The sequence below is a fragment of the Protobothrops mucrosquamatus genome, unplaced genomic scaffold (assembly GCF_001527695.2).
Source record: "Protobothrops mucrosquamatus isolate PMUCROS unplaced genomic scaffold, P.Mucros_1.0 scaffold470, whole genome shotgun sequence".
Lineage (NCBI taxonomy): Eukaryota > Metazoa > Chordata > Lepidosauria > Squamata > Viperidae > Protobothrops > Protobothrops mucrosquamatus.
Genome location: NW_015386791.1, coordinates 11,609 through 29,618, shown reverse-complemented (window position 1 = coordinate 29,618; position 18,010 = coordinate 11,609). Strand labels below are relative to the sequence as shown.

Below are 18,010 nucleotides of genomic sequence, written 5' to 3'. Positions count from 1 at the left end.
AAGCTAAAAGTGTAAAAAAGAAAGAAAAATAAAAGGAAAATAGAAAAGAAAGAACAAAGATACAAAGAAGTACATATTGATCTTCTTTAGAGCAGTTATAAGTACAATTATAAGTTTATAAATTTACCTTTTACTCTATGGTCACTACATATTCTAATAATCAAAACCAACAATCACAAATTCATTTTTTTCTGTTTCATGCCAGCAATGAATGTAGATACTGTTTTTTCTCTGATCAAATAAATTTTAGCCATAATCTTTATCAACCTTTCCTACAGTAAATTGTACCTAGTCCTGAATCTTTATGTATACAATGATCTTCCTGAACTTTTCATGTATTAAAAAAAAGTTCCATGACTTTTTTCCAGCTGTTTATCCATCAGTCCCCAAAAAAACCTCTGGTTTCAATTGTATATTAATTTTTAAAAATCTGTGAATCAGTAGCTTTTTTACACATCCACCAAACTTGATAAGATGCCCCTTCTTGTTTCCAACATGAATTTGAAGCATACATTCTAGACAATTTCTCTGGTAACATATAGCTATGGTACATCTATCTATATAAATAAAAATGTAAATGTTCGTTTGTTCAAAATCTTAAATCTCCGAAAGTTCTTCACCGATTGCTTTGAAATTTTGACACAATGTTGCATTCAAATACGCACGTGTTTTTATATACCTATATTATATAGATGTCACACCTGTGACAGGTAAAAACATGCTTTTTTGAAAAACAGCGCCATCTGTTGGACATAAAAGCAACACACGCTACGATTTTACCATTCCATTTCAATGTTTCTGATTTACGATCCATTTATAATTTCCAAATTTCCAATTTTACGATTCCATTTCAATGTTTCCGATTGCATTGTTAAATTGAATTTTCATAGATTTCGATTTATTTTCATTTTGATTTAATTATTTCGTGTGACATTGCGTTGGAATTGATGCACAGACAATGGAACAACAAAAAATATTGTATACCCACAAGCATTGTGAAATTAAACATATTAGAAACGTGTGCTTTCTCTTTTCTTTCTTTTCCATTTAACCAGACTGAGCCACAGCAACGCATGGCCGGGTACAGCTAGTTACTGAATAAAAATACTCTTTAAGATTACGACATAGTGTAAATTTCAGTCCTTTCAGCTACATTTTTTTCATTGTTCAATTTTATATATTATTTTAAAGTGGAATAAATTTTAACCCACTTTATCAGTTAAACTTTCATTTGTTTTTTCTATTTCAAATTTCAATAAGTTTATACATTTTAGCATTTACATATTTATCACATGTCCACAATTCTGTTTCTGACTCAGTCTTACAATGTTCAATACTATGAATTCTTTTGTCCACTTTATTTATTTATAAAATTTATAGGCCATCCATCTTACCTCCAGATAACTCTGGGGAGCTTTAAATCTTGAATCTTTCTGACTGTAAACAAGGGAACTATTGATAACTATATCTCTGTGCCTCTGATTCTTATCTTTAATTTATTTTATATTTCCGTTGACAACAATCTAGTATTTCAAAAAGTTCTTAATTTATTACTCTACTAGTATCCAACCATCTCAGTAGGTTAGGGTTAGAATTAAGGCAAATGGGAAGCCTGCTCCAGACTTGAGAGTTAACCAGGAAGAGGTTTGGTTAATATTTGGATGGGAGACCTCAAAGAAATATCGGAGCTGTAGGTTAAATTGGAAGTAAAACAAATGAACAAAAAATCCTGAAAGAATGCAGTGGTATCCTATTTCCATGTTGCTGCCAAGAAAATATCAAAATAACTTGCCAGGAGTTGAGCTCAATTTGAAGGAGACTTTATTTTAACATCCAAGAAAAGAAAAAAAGGAACTCCCTTGGGTATAAGATATAGATTTGAAGCTGTACAGCTCAGTGAAGATGTTGATTTTATTTGTAGCAGCTGAGAACAAGAAGAATCTGTGCTAAGAAAGGAGATGGCAAATTTGACAGCCAACCTTGTAATGCCTTTATATCAATCTATACAAAGTGAAATTCTGGTTATTTTTTGGGATATCCTATTTGGGGAAAAAACATAGCAGATCTGAACAAAGCACAGAAGAGTGCAAGCAAAATTATTGAGGCCCCAAGCATCATCCTTGCAAATAAAGGCTAGAATTTTTGAAACTCTTTATTTTGGAACAAAAGTGATACGTTATCAAAGTATATAGAACTATGTAAAACACTGTCAAAGTGTATAGAAATATATATGTGGCAGAGAAAATAATAAGGAGAAGTTTTTTCTCTCTCTGATTCAGTATACTAGGACTAAAAGTCATCTAATGAAATTCACTAAAATAAGATTTAGAACAGAGAACAGAAAGCATTTTTTTTTTTACAAAATGCAGAATTAACCCGTGGAATTCATTACCAGGTGATATCTTGGTGACCATCAACTTGGATGGCATTAAAAGAGGACTGGATAAATTCATAAAGGACAAGCCTGCTAAGGCTATCTTGAAGAATTAAAGTGTTCACCAGATTGGAGAAACAGCCTTCTAAATTTCATTTGCAGGGTTTTAGCCATAGGAAAGGGATATTTCTTCACTTTCTCCTTGCAAGTTATCCAGAAGCATTTGTTGAGTTCTCTGGCCTAATATGAGCCTTGGTGTCACCCATCAGAGCTATTCATATTTTTTTATGACACCTCCCCCCAAAAACAGACATAGTCAAAGTAAATCAAGACCTGTGTTGAAAATGGCTAAGGAACGATAGTACTAGAATACTGATGACATGTATGTCAAAGGTGACATATCACAATAATTTGGGTGACACGCCAGGATCAAACAAGACCCAGTAACATCTATTCTCAAAAGCACATCCCATTCTCGTGCAATATGGAGATACTGAGGCAGCACGAGAATGGGCTCTGCTCTCATATGGGCCTCTGGAGCCTCCAAAAATCATGCAAAAATGTAAGGTGACCAATCGTCCTCCTTTAGGGAGGACAGTCCTTCTTTTGTAAGTTCTGTCCTCTCTCGAAAAGTGTCCTCCTACATGTCCTCCTTTTCGATATTTGAAGACTAATCTGTAAATCTCCATATTCGATCAATGCCGATCCGATCCGTTGCGTGTGATGTGACATATTTGTATTTGACATGACAATTCGTCAAGGCTCAGTACAGTGTGTCGAGACACGATTAGGAAACGCATGCGCTCCGCACAGGAGAATTGTTTTGAGTGCACCGTGTGCGCAAGTGGCTTTGTTTACTTCTTACCGAAACATGACATGGCACACACACATGCATTAGACTCACTTCTTTCTCAGTGAATATTCAATCATACACAGGTGAGCACAATAATTCATGTTTTATTAATTCATTATCTATTTAATAATTTCCAAATATGTATAATTTTATTTACAAGTTTATTCGCTTATGTTATTGTTTCAGTTTTAATAATTAGTTTTATTTATTCATATATTTTTTCTTCAATTTATTTGTGTCCTCCTTCTCATTGTAAAAAAGTTGGTCACCTTAAAAAATGGAGCATGTTTTTGTGCAATTTTTAGAAGCTGCAGAGGCCTTAGAAAACCATTCTCTCCAAAGCTGCTTGAAGAACAAAGGCCTCATGCAGCTTGGAGCAACCTCAGGTAGGTCACAAGGGTCTGTCAACAGAAAGAGGACCTGAAGGTAAGCAGTTTGTGGCAGATCCTGGGGAGCACTGGACCATGGGGGCAACCACACTGATCCTGGTCCTCAAGTTTTATGTATCTTGGGGAAGAATGCAAGATGACCTTTTTGATTGGCAGCAGTGGCATTAGGACTGAAGATAAGGCCTAGGCCTCTACTTCAGGCCCAGCGTTGGCCCCGCTGCAAAATGTTGCTATTTAGGGCGGTTGATGTGGCAGGGGGAGGGGGGAGATAGACAATTATTTATCCTTTGTTTGGGGGGAAGGGACATACCAGCAGAGTGAAATTAGGCATTTTCTCACATTTTGACATGCTGAGCCCAAAAGGTTTGCCATCACTGACCTAAATGATCTATTCTATGACTCAGAATAAGACTGATGGTATGTTGTCAGTTTTTCCACCTTATGGCTCCTTAAAATTTGTATTCTTTCCTTTCCATAATGTTTTCTTGAAATTTGGAATACAACTAACCAAGATAGCATGGAACCTATCAGAGATGAGTGGCATAGCAGTTAAAGTTTCATACTGCAACCTTGATTTTGAACTATACTGGGAGACTCTGAGATTACCTATCCCACTATCAAAATTTCCTAGCATTCTTGTTAGTTGACCAGATCTTGTGTGGTACAAACAAATTGGGCACTTCTCTCTCAAAAGCAAGGACTAAAAGTAATGGTGAAAATTACAGAAAAACAGATTGCAGCTACTGATTATGGAAAATTGATGGTAATCTTCAAGAAATTTCTGATTGCAGTATTTCCTAATTTCACATCTCTTCTTAAGGATTTGAGCTGCCACTGGCTAGCCTGGAAAGAAATCACGAGGCCATGTAGACTGTAGAGCTTTGCCAGCAGATCTCCAAATGCAAAAATGTGCAATCTATATATGAATTTATAGTTCATGCTATTATGCTTTGGAGCTTTATTTGCATACCACCAAATGCAAAAAAATGTGCCCTGAGCTTCTGCAAAAAATGTGCCCTGAGCCTCCATGTCTCAAGCCAAGAGTCAGAGAAGTTTTTCTTCATTGCTGTTTTGCTCTGACAAGCTGTACTTATTAGATGAATCAGCTGCTATTGAATCTTTAAGGAGCTCAATTCTGTGGCTGCTCATGCAGACAGATCATAAATGTTTAAATGCTTAAGAATCATTTATCCTATGTAATAAAAACATACTGTAATCATGTTGGCTAATTTTCCATCAGATTCACAATCAGTAGAATATTCTATCCTATATATTTGTGTGATCAAAGCATGACAAATGAGAGAATGAGAGATGATTGAGAGTTTGGGAACCCAAAACTCAATATTCCAACACTCACAATATTGTACAGTTGGAACTTTCTTGACACACCTGGAATTTTCTGAAAGGAGTAAATTACCCACTTTCCACCCCTCATTGTATATATAGTTGAAAATGAGTCTGTAATTCAGTTTGATCTCACTGGGGATGTGAAACGGTCAGCTTGAATCTTTTTAGTTTGCAATCTTATTTATTGTTTTGTTATTATGCTAATTGAATTTGGGTGCTGTCAAATTTTGCTATTTTCCAGTTCTATGGGGTTTAAGATACAGCTTACAAATACTTTAAATAAATGTAAATCTAAATATTGGAAATAATTGAAAATAAAATACTAGTATCATAATGTAATCACATCTGGAATACTTTTAGAAGTGTAAGTTATCAGACCTTAAAAAGATATTATACAGCTGAAACTGGTCCAAAGATTACTCTACACAATTATAGAGATTGAAGCAAACCCTCTATTAGAGAAGATTAAAATATTTAGGACATTTTAGATCAGGAAAGAAGTGAATAAACACATGACATGGATATATAAAAGTATGCATGGTAAGGATGAATGAGACAGAGGAATAAAATTTTATCCTCTATCATAGCCTTTAGACTAAAATGGACTAATAACTTCCTCTTTTATTTCATCAAGAAACCAATTATGTCGTTATTTTCCACAAATACTTTTTTAAAATTTCTCTAATATCTGTTCTTTCCCACATTTTTACAGAAAACTAAAAGTCTCTCTTCTTGCTACTGCCATTCAGCGATTTCTTTCAGCTCTGAGAGATCACATTTGACAGTGCAATAAAACCTGGGTCATTGTCATTCATTCCTGACCCATCTCCAAACTATGTAAGTGCAAGACATGTGTAAATGTAACATATTTCATTTTTCCAGACAGGAGAATGAAGGAAATTTTAAGAATAAATTCTGTTTCACTTAACTGAATGAGAACTGGAAACAAATAAATAATATTTTTTTCTATGCATTAAGTATTGGTGTTCCCCTGACTAGTGATATTTTCTTGACTAGTGATTAAGACCTTTTAATTCAGACCCAGATTCTAAGAGCATTGGAATGTTTTCACTGTGTCTTAGTTTAGAAAGTGACTGAGTTAATATCATTTAGACTGACTGGCAAGGTAATATTTAAATTAGAAATGTTAGGATGTGGATATTTTTAAAATATAGGGCTTTGAATTGCCCTTCGGTTATGTTGGCCAAGATGTGCTTAAACTAACCAATACTTTTCTTACTATTAACAAGGAATATGATGACATATACATGATTAATATTGGTAACCTATTCTACATCTGCTCCATATTACTAAAAAGTGCTACATGAAAGTCTCAACTGACCAAAGCCATGATGGGCAGTGCAGGTTAACATTTATCAACCATCTGATGACATAGAATACTGTGACAGGAAAGGACTACATGATAAAAACCATGAATTAATGAATGAAATAAAAATGGATAAATTGTTTAGCAATAAAACTAAGAAAAAGGGAAAAAGATATAATAAATCTGAATGAGGGTCTGATTTTGTGAAATGGAGTTAATAAATATGAATGCATGAAAGTGAAAATGTAGGTTTAATTGTGCATGAAAAGCTAAAATATATGTCAGAAAGTATGAATGTATAACATTTATGTTGCTGTGGGAACTTATGAAAATTGAAATTCAAAGTGGTAGTTGTAGGTGCATATTATGAATTTTAACATAGTTGTATCATAGTGATGATTATTATAATGATGAGTTATTGTAAACAGCTGATTTGAAAAAATGTACGGTACTCTGAATAAAAATGATTGGGAAATATCCTTTGAGTGAATGGATAGATGGGAATGAAATTAAAGATATTGAAAAAGAGATTGGACCAATTGGATATTTAAGAATCAATGAGAATAGTGGAGTGTTTGGGGAGTACATTGCAAAGGAATGAATATAAATCTAAAAAGTAGATTAATATCTACTTTTGATTGATGTATATCTACTTTTGATTGTATATGATAAAATATTGAGGATGTTTACAAGGATGATAAAATATCTGAAATGTGAGACATAATATTTTTGTAGTGATTTGAATGAATCTTACAAAAGGAAAGGAGGTAATAAGTTAAAGTAAAAGGAGAACTACTACAGGAAAAATGAATGGGAAATTGTCATAAAGAAAGAGGATATGGAAATTGCTTAGAAGAGATGGAAAACAAAACTTTCAGGGTGCCCAGAAGTGTAGGTAATTACACAAGTGGGAAATGTGAAATAGGATGCTTAGTGGAATAATACAGTGAAAGAGTCTATGTATACATTGAGAAACATGATTGTTGCAGAAATTGAGAACATGAGAATAATATTGAGCTGTAGTGGTGCAGTGGTTAGAATGCAGTATTGCAGCTAACTCTGCCCCCAGCTAGGAGTTTGATCCTGATGGTTCAAGGTTGACTCATCCTTCTATCCTTCCAAAGTCAGTAAAATGAGGACCCAGATTGTTGGGGGCAATAGGCTGACATTGTAAACCATTCACAGAGTGCTGTAAAGCACTGTAGAGTGGTATATAAGTCTAAGTGCTATTGCAATTGCTATATTATATAACACATTACATCTACAAAAGGATAATATAATGTATTATTTCTACAAAAAGGATACTTTCAAACCATGTAGTCAAAAAGAAGAAGGAACAATTAAAAGAAACAGAGAAAATGGAGGGTGGTTTTGATGGATGTTTTTAAAACATTGTTTTGAAAGTGGGAGGAAAGAACCAAGCAATAATTAAAAATAATGAAATGATGTGGGATGATACTGAAATAATGGAATGCTGGAAAGAATGCTGCAGTTATTTGTATAGGAGTGACAGCATGCATTGAAAAGCAGAATTGAAATGAATGTTGTCTATTAGATTTAAATTATGGAATGTTTTGGTGACTATGAAATTGAAGGTTGGTTGATGATTATGATAGGAATATATTATGGTTATAAAATATGTATGAAAATAAATTCAAACTTAGTGGTTGAACATTGAGTAAAACTAGAATTTATGGTGTGTAGTTATTCAATGCAAATGATGATTTAATGCATCATAAAGTATGTTTATGATGTCATTTGGATGTGCTCATTGGAGATATATGAAGCACTGTATGGATATGGTAAAAAAGATAGTTTGCAAGAAGAGAAAGTTATGGTAAAGTATACTGAATGGTATTGGTATTTATTGGATTTCCCCCCCCTCATCTCATTCCTTACTTTCTTTAGTTTACTAATTCTTATTCATTTTCACATTACATTGATTACTCCAAATGAGAATAGTCACTCAAACATAGCCAAAATGTATTGATATTTTAAGAATTCATCTGACTTTTAAAAGGATTAGACAAATCCAAATATGTACTGCTATCAATGGCTTATAATATTGCTATACATCAGCTTTACTCTACTACTTGAAGCCATAAATCTATAAATAGCAGTAACTGGGCCCAAAAAAATATGGAAGAACAGGGCTGATATATTGTTTGTAGACTACATCTGACCATCCGCCACAAGAAATGGAATATTGAATCATATTTATCTTCTTAAATTTTTATTATTAGCTGTGCACTAATATTTAATATTAAATGTTACTTTTTTTTAAAAAAAGTGGGCACTTCAGCAAAGCATATAACCTAATGATGATGGTGGTGATAGAATCAGTGTATTGGTTTGATTTTTAATCCATACACAGTGCAGCTAATAAGTTTCAGACAAGAACAAAAATAAAATGGTAATAATATAAGTTGAAACAGAGTGAATACTAAAATCAGTAAACAAGTGAAAAAAATTGGTGCTGTACTGTTTGTCCTGTGGTTATTCCTGGGTATCATTCTGGCGTTGTAATATTGCGGGTGTTTGTTTTTTTAAAATTAATGTACTGACATGCATGCAATTAGACAACTCTATTAAGAAAACTCAATAAATGGAAGACAAGTTCTCCCGGTTCAGGCTAACATTATAACATTCTATTTTCCATAGTAGCTAATCAGGTGACCACAAACAGGATATAAAAACTTTCTTGATCTCATCCATTAGCAACATGGGTAACCTGGGCTGGATTCACATTTTGTGCCAAAACAAAGCATGATTTGTTTGGTGAGCAGATTGGTAAACAGATTACAGAACTCAGCCATTCCGGTTTATAAATCATGCTTTATCACTTAGCATGATCTGTGCATGAAGCTAATTTTGGTTTATCCATATACCATAGACAAATTAGGCTTAGTATGAAATATTAGCCTGGATGGGAAAACATTTAATCCAGGTAGGAAGTTTCAAATTTCTGTTTAGCCGTGAAACTCACATGAAACTCACATGATTATGGTTATGTGAAAGAATTCGCCTAATGTAACAACACAGTTGAAATATGATGTAGCCTCCTACATATGAATAACATAAATATCTGCCTAAAGCCTACATAAAGTTATTAGTTCACTATTCTTCTCTGGAAGAATATATGAAGGAAGAATGTTGTTGGAGTAAAATCTATAGAACTGAGTTTAAAAATTGGGTTCAGGCAGCAAAGTCACTGTTCTTTTTTCTTTAGGAACTTATATGATCAGAAAAAACATTTCTCCTACTAATTGATAATAGAAAGCAGATTTCATGAAAATTCAAGACAAATTCAAAAACAGCAATCTTTGATAACAGTATAGAAAGCTAAACTAAGATATCTTTACTTCAAATCTAATTTTTTATCAGCATGCAATATAAACAATGATAATGTATCTTTCAAGGTTTTCTGTAAGAGTTACTGACATAATATGTTTTCTTTATTTTACGTACTGCTATAGTATTCTATTGAATTAATTTCAATATTTCAGTTAAAGTGTTCATGAAAACACTAAAGATAATTTATAACTGTTGTAACAAAGCAACATAATGCTCTAGCAGTAACTGTTAAAAGGAAAATGCCACCTTTTTTGTTTTCTTTGCTGAATTATATGAAATAATGAAGAACCCAAAATAAATAAAAGTTTTGAACCAGGACTGGGGAGACACAATGAAAGGTCTGATTGTGGTACTTTCTGGGTGACTTTGGGCTAATCATTTTCTATCAGCTCAACCTGTTTCACCTATTTGTTGAGAGAATAAATTGAATTATGCATGCTACCTTGAGCTCTTTAAAGGAAAGATAGGATATAAAGATAGGAATAAAGCAAACAAACTAACTAACAAATAAACTAATGAATGTACTCTTCATTTTCAAGTCAGCAAGATTAGCATTTCTGACATATAAAACCCTGTCTTCCTTCCCAAGATCAGAGGAAACTTTCTTTAATTTTTAAACAAGTTAAATATTTTGGCCTGATTTAAAAGTACCTACCGTACTTTAAAGTATCTGAATTAATATTTTTACTCTAAACATATAGAAGAATACTTTCAGAAATAACCTTACCCATCCTGTTCACATAAGTAAACAGCTAATACGAAAAGAATCTTCAAATGTAGTAGGTCCATTGTCAAAATTAGAAAATGGTTCATTTTCTTAATATGGTAAAATGCTTTACTGTTCCTAAACTACAATTTATTAGCACATCAAGAATGATCTCCCTTGACATGCAAATGTGCTTTGTGAAGTCAGCACATCTTTCCCAAAGGAGTTAGCCTTTATATTGCTGCCTGAATATTTCTATAGAAAACCTATGATCGGTTCTTATCAAAGAAAACTGATGAAGTCTGCAATACTGACTTAAGGTATGTCCTAATATATGTCACTTTGTAAGTTCTTTGCATGCACTACAAAGCCTGAGAATTAAAGTAGAGGAGCCAGTATTCTGGTAAAACAGTTCATTTCTATTTCTCCTAATATCTTCTCTCTTTGCCCTCTGAAAGCATAGAGAAACAAACACTTGTGATTTTGTCAGATCAAGAAACTGGGAAGTAGCAATGGGAATAAATGTATTTTCTTTTTATTTTTCTAATTTTGTGGCTTCTCCATATTGTTCTTAAAATACTGTGTGATTCAAGTAACAAAGGTACCAGAATAATGGTATTTATTTGTTTGTTTGGTTATTAAATTTATATGCCACTCATCTTGCCAAAGGTGACTTTAGGCAACTTACAATCATTCCATAAAAAAGTATCATTTTAACTCATATAGGAATGCAGATCAATAGGAATGACCACACTAAAACAAATGCAGCCTATTGAGTGATTCCAAATATCACGATACTTATTCCCAAATTCTTACTAAGTTTAGATCTCTTAATAAACCATAAGAAGAATGTTTAAAGCACATTTCCTTCTCAAAACAACCACTGAGCTAATCCTGAAGAAGATGCATCTATCTTAGAAATGTTATAGTCAATACACGCAGTCTAGCATCAGGTATGGCTGATAGGAAGAACCAATTGCTACATTATTTAGTTAGGATATCCTGCCTGCCTCCATTATTCAGCGAGAAGAAAGAGCCTTTGTACAACTGAATTGTGTAAGCTTTGTGCACAGAACAGCAAATTACACATTTAAGAAGGGCAAAACAGCATCAGCAACTGAAAAGAATAAGATGTTCACAAATTTGAAACTTCAACAATGACAATTTTCTAGGAAAATATCATCTGAATACTTGTGGAGGGCAGGCTAAAATGTGTGAGGTGTGCATCTCGAGGACATTTATTAACTAAAGATAAATTGCCCCTAACTACTTCTTTTATGTAAGGCGTAAGAAGCATCTCACAGTAGTCCATGAAGGGCAGAGTATTTCAGTTTTGTTTCAGAGATAAGGACTGGGCGGTAAAGTGTGCCTTGAAAGTAAACTGACATAACTAGCAGATATCGACCTTATTTTAACACATCAAAGACACTCCTGAATCCTAACAGACACATCAGATGTACCATTCCAAGCAGAAAAAAAAATCATGAGGTGAGTTAGAAGTGTAACAGATTTAAGTTGCTGTTTGTGGCCATTAACTGATTTATCAAAGAGGAAACTATAGCAACCCTATTCTAATTCACATCTTTCAGTTTAAATGTACAGGAGCTCTTCCTGGACCTAAAGTGTAAACATTGATTAAAAGTAATAAGCACTGAGAAGAGACCTGTGAATTGTGAATCCTTAGAAGAAACAACTTACTGTCACATTCATTAAAAGAAGTGTATTCATCCAAGAAATGTACTGCTTTCTTACTTAAGATAGCAAAAACCATTACGTTTTGGACTCTTATGTGATATATAAACAAGAAAACAATTTATATTGGTTTTTTATATACACATTTATCACACTTCCAGAATAGGATTATCTGTATAGGATCATCTACTAAGTTATTCAGTGATGAAAAGGTAACTGCTACAGGAATTTTGGGGAATCAATAATCCTTCAGATACTACTAGAGCAGCCCCAGTTAGCATAACCAATGGTGAAGATGCATGGAGTTGTAGTTTGACAACATCTGGATGGCCACGGGCTTCCCATTCCCATAAAAGCTATTGCACATGGTTATATTGAATTGTTATTTATTAGATGAAGAACGTCACTTTTTTTTAAAAGCCCAAAGTTGCTTGCATGGGGATCTCCACAACTCCTCCAGTAACACATCTGTGGCCATTTTTGCTGTACCAGAATGCCAGTTCTCTCTCTCTCTTTTAACTGGGATGGGGGGGGGCTACAGTTCCCCAGTACTAAATGGGAATTAAACACCCACTGTTAATTGGATCTTAAGCAGAGATCACCTATTTTTAAAAACCAACCATAGCAAGATTCCCCCTCTCTTCAAATTATCCCTTTGTACATAGCAGTTTCAAGGAAGGCATGACACATTTACCAAAAGTTGATATAAAGATTGCAGGGGTGATACTTTAACCTTAATGAATGACCTATGACAGGCATAGACATGGGATACCAAACACCACCTTTCTTATTTCTGGAAGGCTTGAAAAGTCTTTGCTAAGCTTTCTGAGGTAAGGAGAGAGTTTTTGAATACATAGTGTTACTTGAGCTGCTGCATTAGGAAGTGAGAGCTCATCCACTTATATGGACTCCCTGGGAGTTAAACAGCAATCACATTGTTCCAAAACTCGCTGATAGCTTGCAAGTCCAGGACAATGGGGACCAGGCAACCAAACATAATGTGCACAGAAATAAAACCATGTGTAAAGCAAGTAACGCTGCAATAACCTATATATTTCAGATTAGGAACACTTTAAATCCAGGGGGAAAGGTGCTTTTCTTGCTTTAGCCATACAAGACAAGGAAGAAGCTTTTAGGGGTTTTTTTTTTTCTAGAAAGCTTTTAGTTTTCTATTGGAAAGCCCTTCCTCTCTTCCTCTTTTCTCTAGCTAAATTCAACAAAACAAAGTTTAGACATGGAATATATACACTAAGCTAAACGGTTGAGGAAAGGTTTGGGGCTGTTGTAAAAGGCAGTGTTTTTTCTCTGGTCGTGGTTCCCGCAGCTTCCTTTTCACCAAGCCCTTTTAAAAGAAACTTGGGTTCAGAGGTGATGGCGATGAGGGGCGAGGGGGAGGGGCGGAGGGGGGAGAGAGTGAACTCTGCACAAGCTCAATACTTTCCTCCAGGCTCGCCATCATTACAAAGAGATAATCAAAGGAAAAGTGACATACCCCCAACCCCTGCTCTGATGCCTTTCCCTGAAGTTCACACCTCTGTCCTCTGGCGTTGTGCCTTTAAAGTCCCCCCCCCGCCCCGTTGCTCCAGAACTCCCCACCTCCTCGGTTCTCCCATTGCTTCCCTACTCCGAATCCTACTTCTGCACTCCCCGCCCGGCCGCCCGGTACCTCGACTTACCAAGCTGTTCTTCGGAAAAGTTCGGAGGCGATGTAAATGCATACATCACCGACCAATGAAAAAAGGCGAGAGAAGCAGCCGTGGGAGCTCCAGGCGCTGAGAAGCCGCCGGTCGGGAGGCTCCAGGGAAGCGTCGGCGAGCGGGCCGGTGGGCGGGCGGGATTGCTCCGCTCCAGGGGTTCCCCCGGGACCTGGCTTAGGCTGCACGTCTTGCCAGGAACCGAAGCATCCTCTAAACCCGGGGGGTCGCTCGCTTCCTCGCTCGCTTCCCGTGACAGCCGCTGATCGGGAGAAAGAGCGAGCGAGGAGTGGGCTTGCTTGCAACCGCCCCAGCGGAGGGGCAGAGGCTGAGCGGGTCGCTGCTTTTTGCACGCCCGCCTCCCGCCAAAGGGACTCTCAAGATCTCCTCTAGTGCCCGGCTCCTCGGAGGCGTGCGGGCAATTCTGGGGGCCTCAGAAAGGAACTCCTCCTAACCTAAGCGCGGAGTCTTCGCCCTCCCCCTAGCAAGGACAACCCCACAGGGCAAAACCCGGAGGGAGGGGGAAGACTTTGCCAACCCTCCCCTGAGAAATTAGGCAGGCACACCAAAGAGAAAGAGGCGTCCTGCGAGGACCCGATGGGACCAAGCGTGATCATCCTGTCCTGAGAATCGGGAGCCCTACTCATCCACCTTCCTTCCCTTTTTGGGCTGATAAATAACATTTAGGAAATACAGGCGCTCAATAACTGCCCTGCCAAGTCTTCCTCAACCCAAACTTTTCCAGATGTCTTCTGGACCGCATCTCCCATCGCTATCGGATGCGTATGGATAACCCCTGAGAGCTAAAAGTGGGCAAGGAGTTGTACATCCCACAAACAATAGTGACCTGGATTCATAGATGGTTATAAATCAGATCCATCTCTTTCATTCAAGGTAGAAATAAATGCATAAACATACAATCTCGAAAATTATTTCTGTGGCTTGGATTTCCTTGACTGTCAACAAGGAGCAAAGGAGAGTGGAAGAAATTAGAATTTGCTTCCAAGCCTTTTCAAGGGTGCTGCCAGCCCTTCAAGGTAGACTAGGTCAAAGAATAAAAGCAGTAGAGATTCCAGGGATGGTCTTTATTGTAACAGATAAAATAAACCAATTTATACCAGGCAGAATCAAGGCAGGATTGATAGAATCTTTCTCAAGACTCAGTCTTTCTCAAGACTGAGTAACCTCTTCTCTTTGCTTAACACTTCATTGCTTCTTTCCCACATTGCTCCAGAGCTATGTATGTCCTTTTACAAGTGCCTTTGCCCTGTGTCCTTTCAAACTTGAAAGCTGAAGAAACTTCTATTGGCCCAAATCTTGCTGCCCCCATAGCTGGATTTTACTACACATCTAGAATGGAAGCATGGTTTGTTGTTATATTGTACAAGGCAGTCTGTCAAGGAAGTGATTGGTGGTTGCTTCTGGGTGAAATTCAAAGATCACAAGCCTGGTGGGAAAAACACTATTAATTGCTGTCTATACACACTCTGTCCAATATTTGCTTCCTTCCAAATTTGACTTAGCACAATGACAATTGTTACATGGCAGCAAAAAGTTCACCTGTCTCTAGTGCAGTGGTTCTCAACCTGTGGGTCGGGACCCCATTTGGGGTCGATCGACCATTTCATGGGGGTCACCAAGCAAGGCTGTCTGCCATTTTTTTTGTCCGCCATTTTTTTTGTCCGCCATTTTTTCCCCTTTTCCGGTGGGTGCCTTACCTCCCTTGGGCTGGGCCAGCTGGTGGTCGGCCTGCTCCATCTCTGCCGCTTGTCAGCTACGCCTCGGCCGGCGCAGGGGGCAGAAGCACGCATGCGGGGCGCTCCCGGGCAGGGAAAGTCCTCGACTTACGACCGGTTGGATAGTCCTTGACTTACGACCGGTTTAGTCCTTGACTTACAACCAGTTTAGTCCTCGACTTACGACCAGTTTAGTCCTCAACGTATGACCGGTTGGGGTCGCGGCATTAAAAAGGTTGAGAACCACTGCTCTATTGCAATGTACTGGTCACCTGGTTTGTACTGCCTCAATGTAGCTACTGTATTAGGTTTTGAGGATTTGACTATGTAAGAGAGTCAAGTTAAACTGTGGGTGCTCTCGAGTATATTCTGAAAATGTTTCCAGGATGACTATTGAATTGTTCACTGGTCAGCCTATGAACCATTAAGAAAACATTGTTCGGCAAAGGGTTAGAGTTTTGCGTCTCTTGGCTACTGTCTTGTGGTCATTTGGATGTATGCAGCTGAGCCACTGAAAAAGTCTTATTTAATAGTTTGAGAAATGAATTCAGCTGTGTAAACATTTGGTAAAATAATAGACACCAAACTGGTTATGGAAACTGGGTTTCTGGCCTCTCTCCAGAATAATGACAAACAAACTATTTTCCAAAGCGCCTGAAGGCAGGACAAGAAGCAACGAATGGAAACTAATCAAGGAGACAAGCAACCTAGAACTAAGGAGAAAGTTCCTGACAGTTAGAACAATTAACCAGTGGAACAACCTGCCTCCAGAAGCGGTGAATGCTCCAACACTGGAAGTCTTTAAGAAGAGACTGGACAGCCATTTGTCCGAAATGGTATAGGGTTTCCTGCCTGAGCAGGGAGTTGGACTAGATGACCTCCAAGGTCCGTTCCAACTTTATTATTATTATTATTATTATTATTATTATTATTATTATTATTATTATTGTTGTTGTTGTTGTTGTTGTTGTTATTATTATTATTATTATTATTATTATTATTATTATTATTATTATTATTATTATTATTATTATTATTATTATTATTATACAATAATGTCACTTAGTCACCATCCACCCACAATGCATTCAGAAAGCTCCCTCAGGCTGCCTGCTTCATAGCATACCCTGAATTGAAATGGTGTTCAAAAGCAGGAGTGCTATGTATGCACTATACATGTGTTAGGTGGTTTAGGTTGCATGACTCTTGGTCGAGGCAGCACCTGTTACATTTGAGGAACCATCTAAAACAGAGATAGTGAGCTCCAAGTCCCCTTAATCTAGTCATGCCATCTATTGGGAGCACACTTTCTCTGTTGCAGTGCCTGTGGTCCAGAATAGCAGCTATCTGCATGGCTCTGAATATGTTCAAAAAAGCACTGGGAACTTGGTTGTTCTCCAGGCCTTGAGTTAGGATGGTATCAAGACACTAGAATTTTATCCAGTTATGTATCTTCTTTCTTCTAGATGCACATGGTAAGTGTGCCTGTTGTTTTACTACTGTCTTGCTTTTCATGCTGTGTGTTGCAATACTTCTAAACTGAATAATGAATGAACAAACCATTTTTAAATCAACTAATCTGTAAGCGGGAAAAAAATACACATAACAAAAGTAGTGACAGACGCTGGCATTCCAAACTCCATCACAGCCAAAACAGCACTGCAAAACACTTAATGCCTAGGAACCATACACAAGGGCAGCAATTCCACAACAGACTTGCTGGACTAATTTCACTTGCTAATCTCCTCTGAGACTTCACAAGCCACCTCCTCCACACTCTGTCCATACACTAGACTGGATACATGGGCTGCTTTGTGTTAGCAAAATATGGAAAATACTATGCATACACCAAAACATTCAAAACCATCTTCAGGCTGCCTTAGCAGGTGCAGGAGATTGACAATAAAAAAATTCTATAATAATCTATAAATAAAATGACAAAATTCTGATATCCTCAACAAATGGTAAGTGATGTCTTCATATCTGGTGAAGGAGTCAAAGTACTCAGTGGAAAGGCTATTCCAGGTTTTATAAAATATTAGAGAAAGATGGAGAAAGAGTTGCATTAAATGAAGTCACAAAGGATCTTACCCATAAATTCAGCTGGAGCTAAGCATAGATCGTACCAACACAGCTTCTTCAGTGCAAGTCTTGGCCTTCAGTGTAGTGATCTCTTTTCTTTAAAATATTAGGGGATTGGTAGGCGGGAGTCTTCCTCTGAACCCAGGAAATGATTTTCAGGAAGAACCACATACTTTGTGAGCTATAAAGCTTTGTTTATGTCACAATCTGGGCTTTTTTATTTTTATTTTAGAACCTCTTAATTCAGCTGCTCAGTATTTGCTCCTCCCTGTATCAATGTGTTTATATAGTACATATCTATTTATCTGTTCATTTGTTTCACACCCTAGATTTCTGCTGTACCAAGCCTTCAAAGACTTAATAGATTTAAAAAAAAAAAGAATAAGCAAAAGTACAAATGGAATGAATGATAAAATGACAAATAACAATGAACAATCTTGTCAAAAAATATCTTCA

The 18,010-nt window shown here is 36.7% G+C and overlaps 1 protein-coding gene across 1 annotated transcript in view; it reads right to left on the bottom strand.

Annotated features, from left to right (window-relative positions):
- The window catches only part of MME (membrane metalloendopeptidase), a 66,336-nt gene extending 52,491 nt beyond the window's left edge, over nucleotides 1–13,845 (bottom strand). Inside the window, exon 1 of the mRNA XM_015816618.1 lies at nucleotides 13,719–13,845. The gene's annotated coding sequence lies outside the window, so the exon portion shown is untranslated. The remainder of the gene's footprint in view (nucleotides 1–13,718) is intronic.
- Between the last annotated feature and the right edge of the window lie 4,165 nt (nucleotides 13,846–18,010).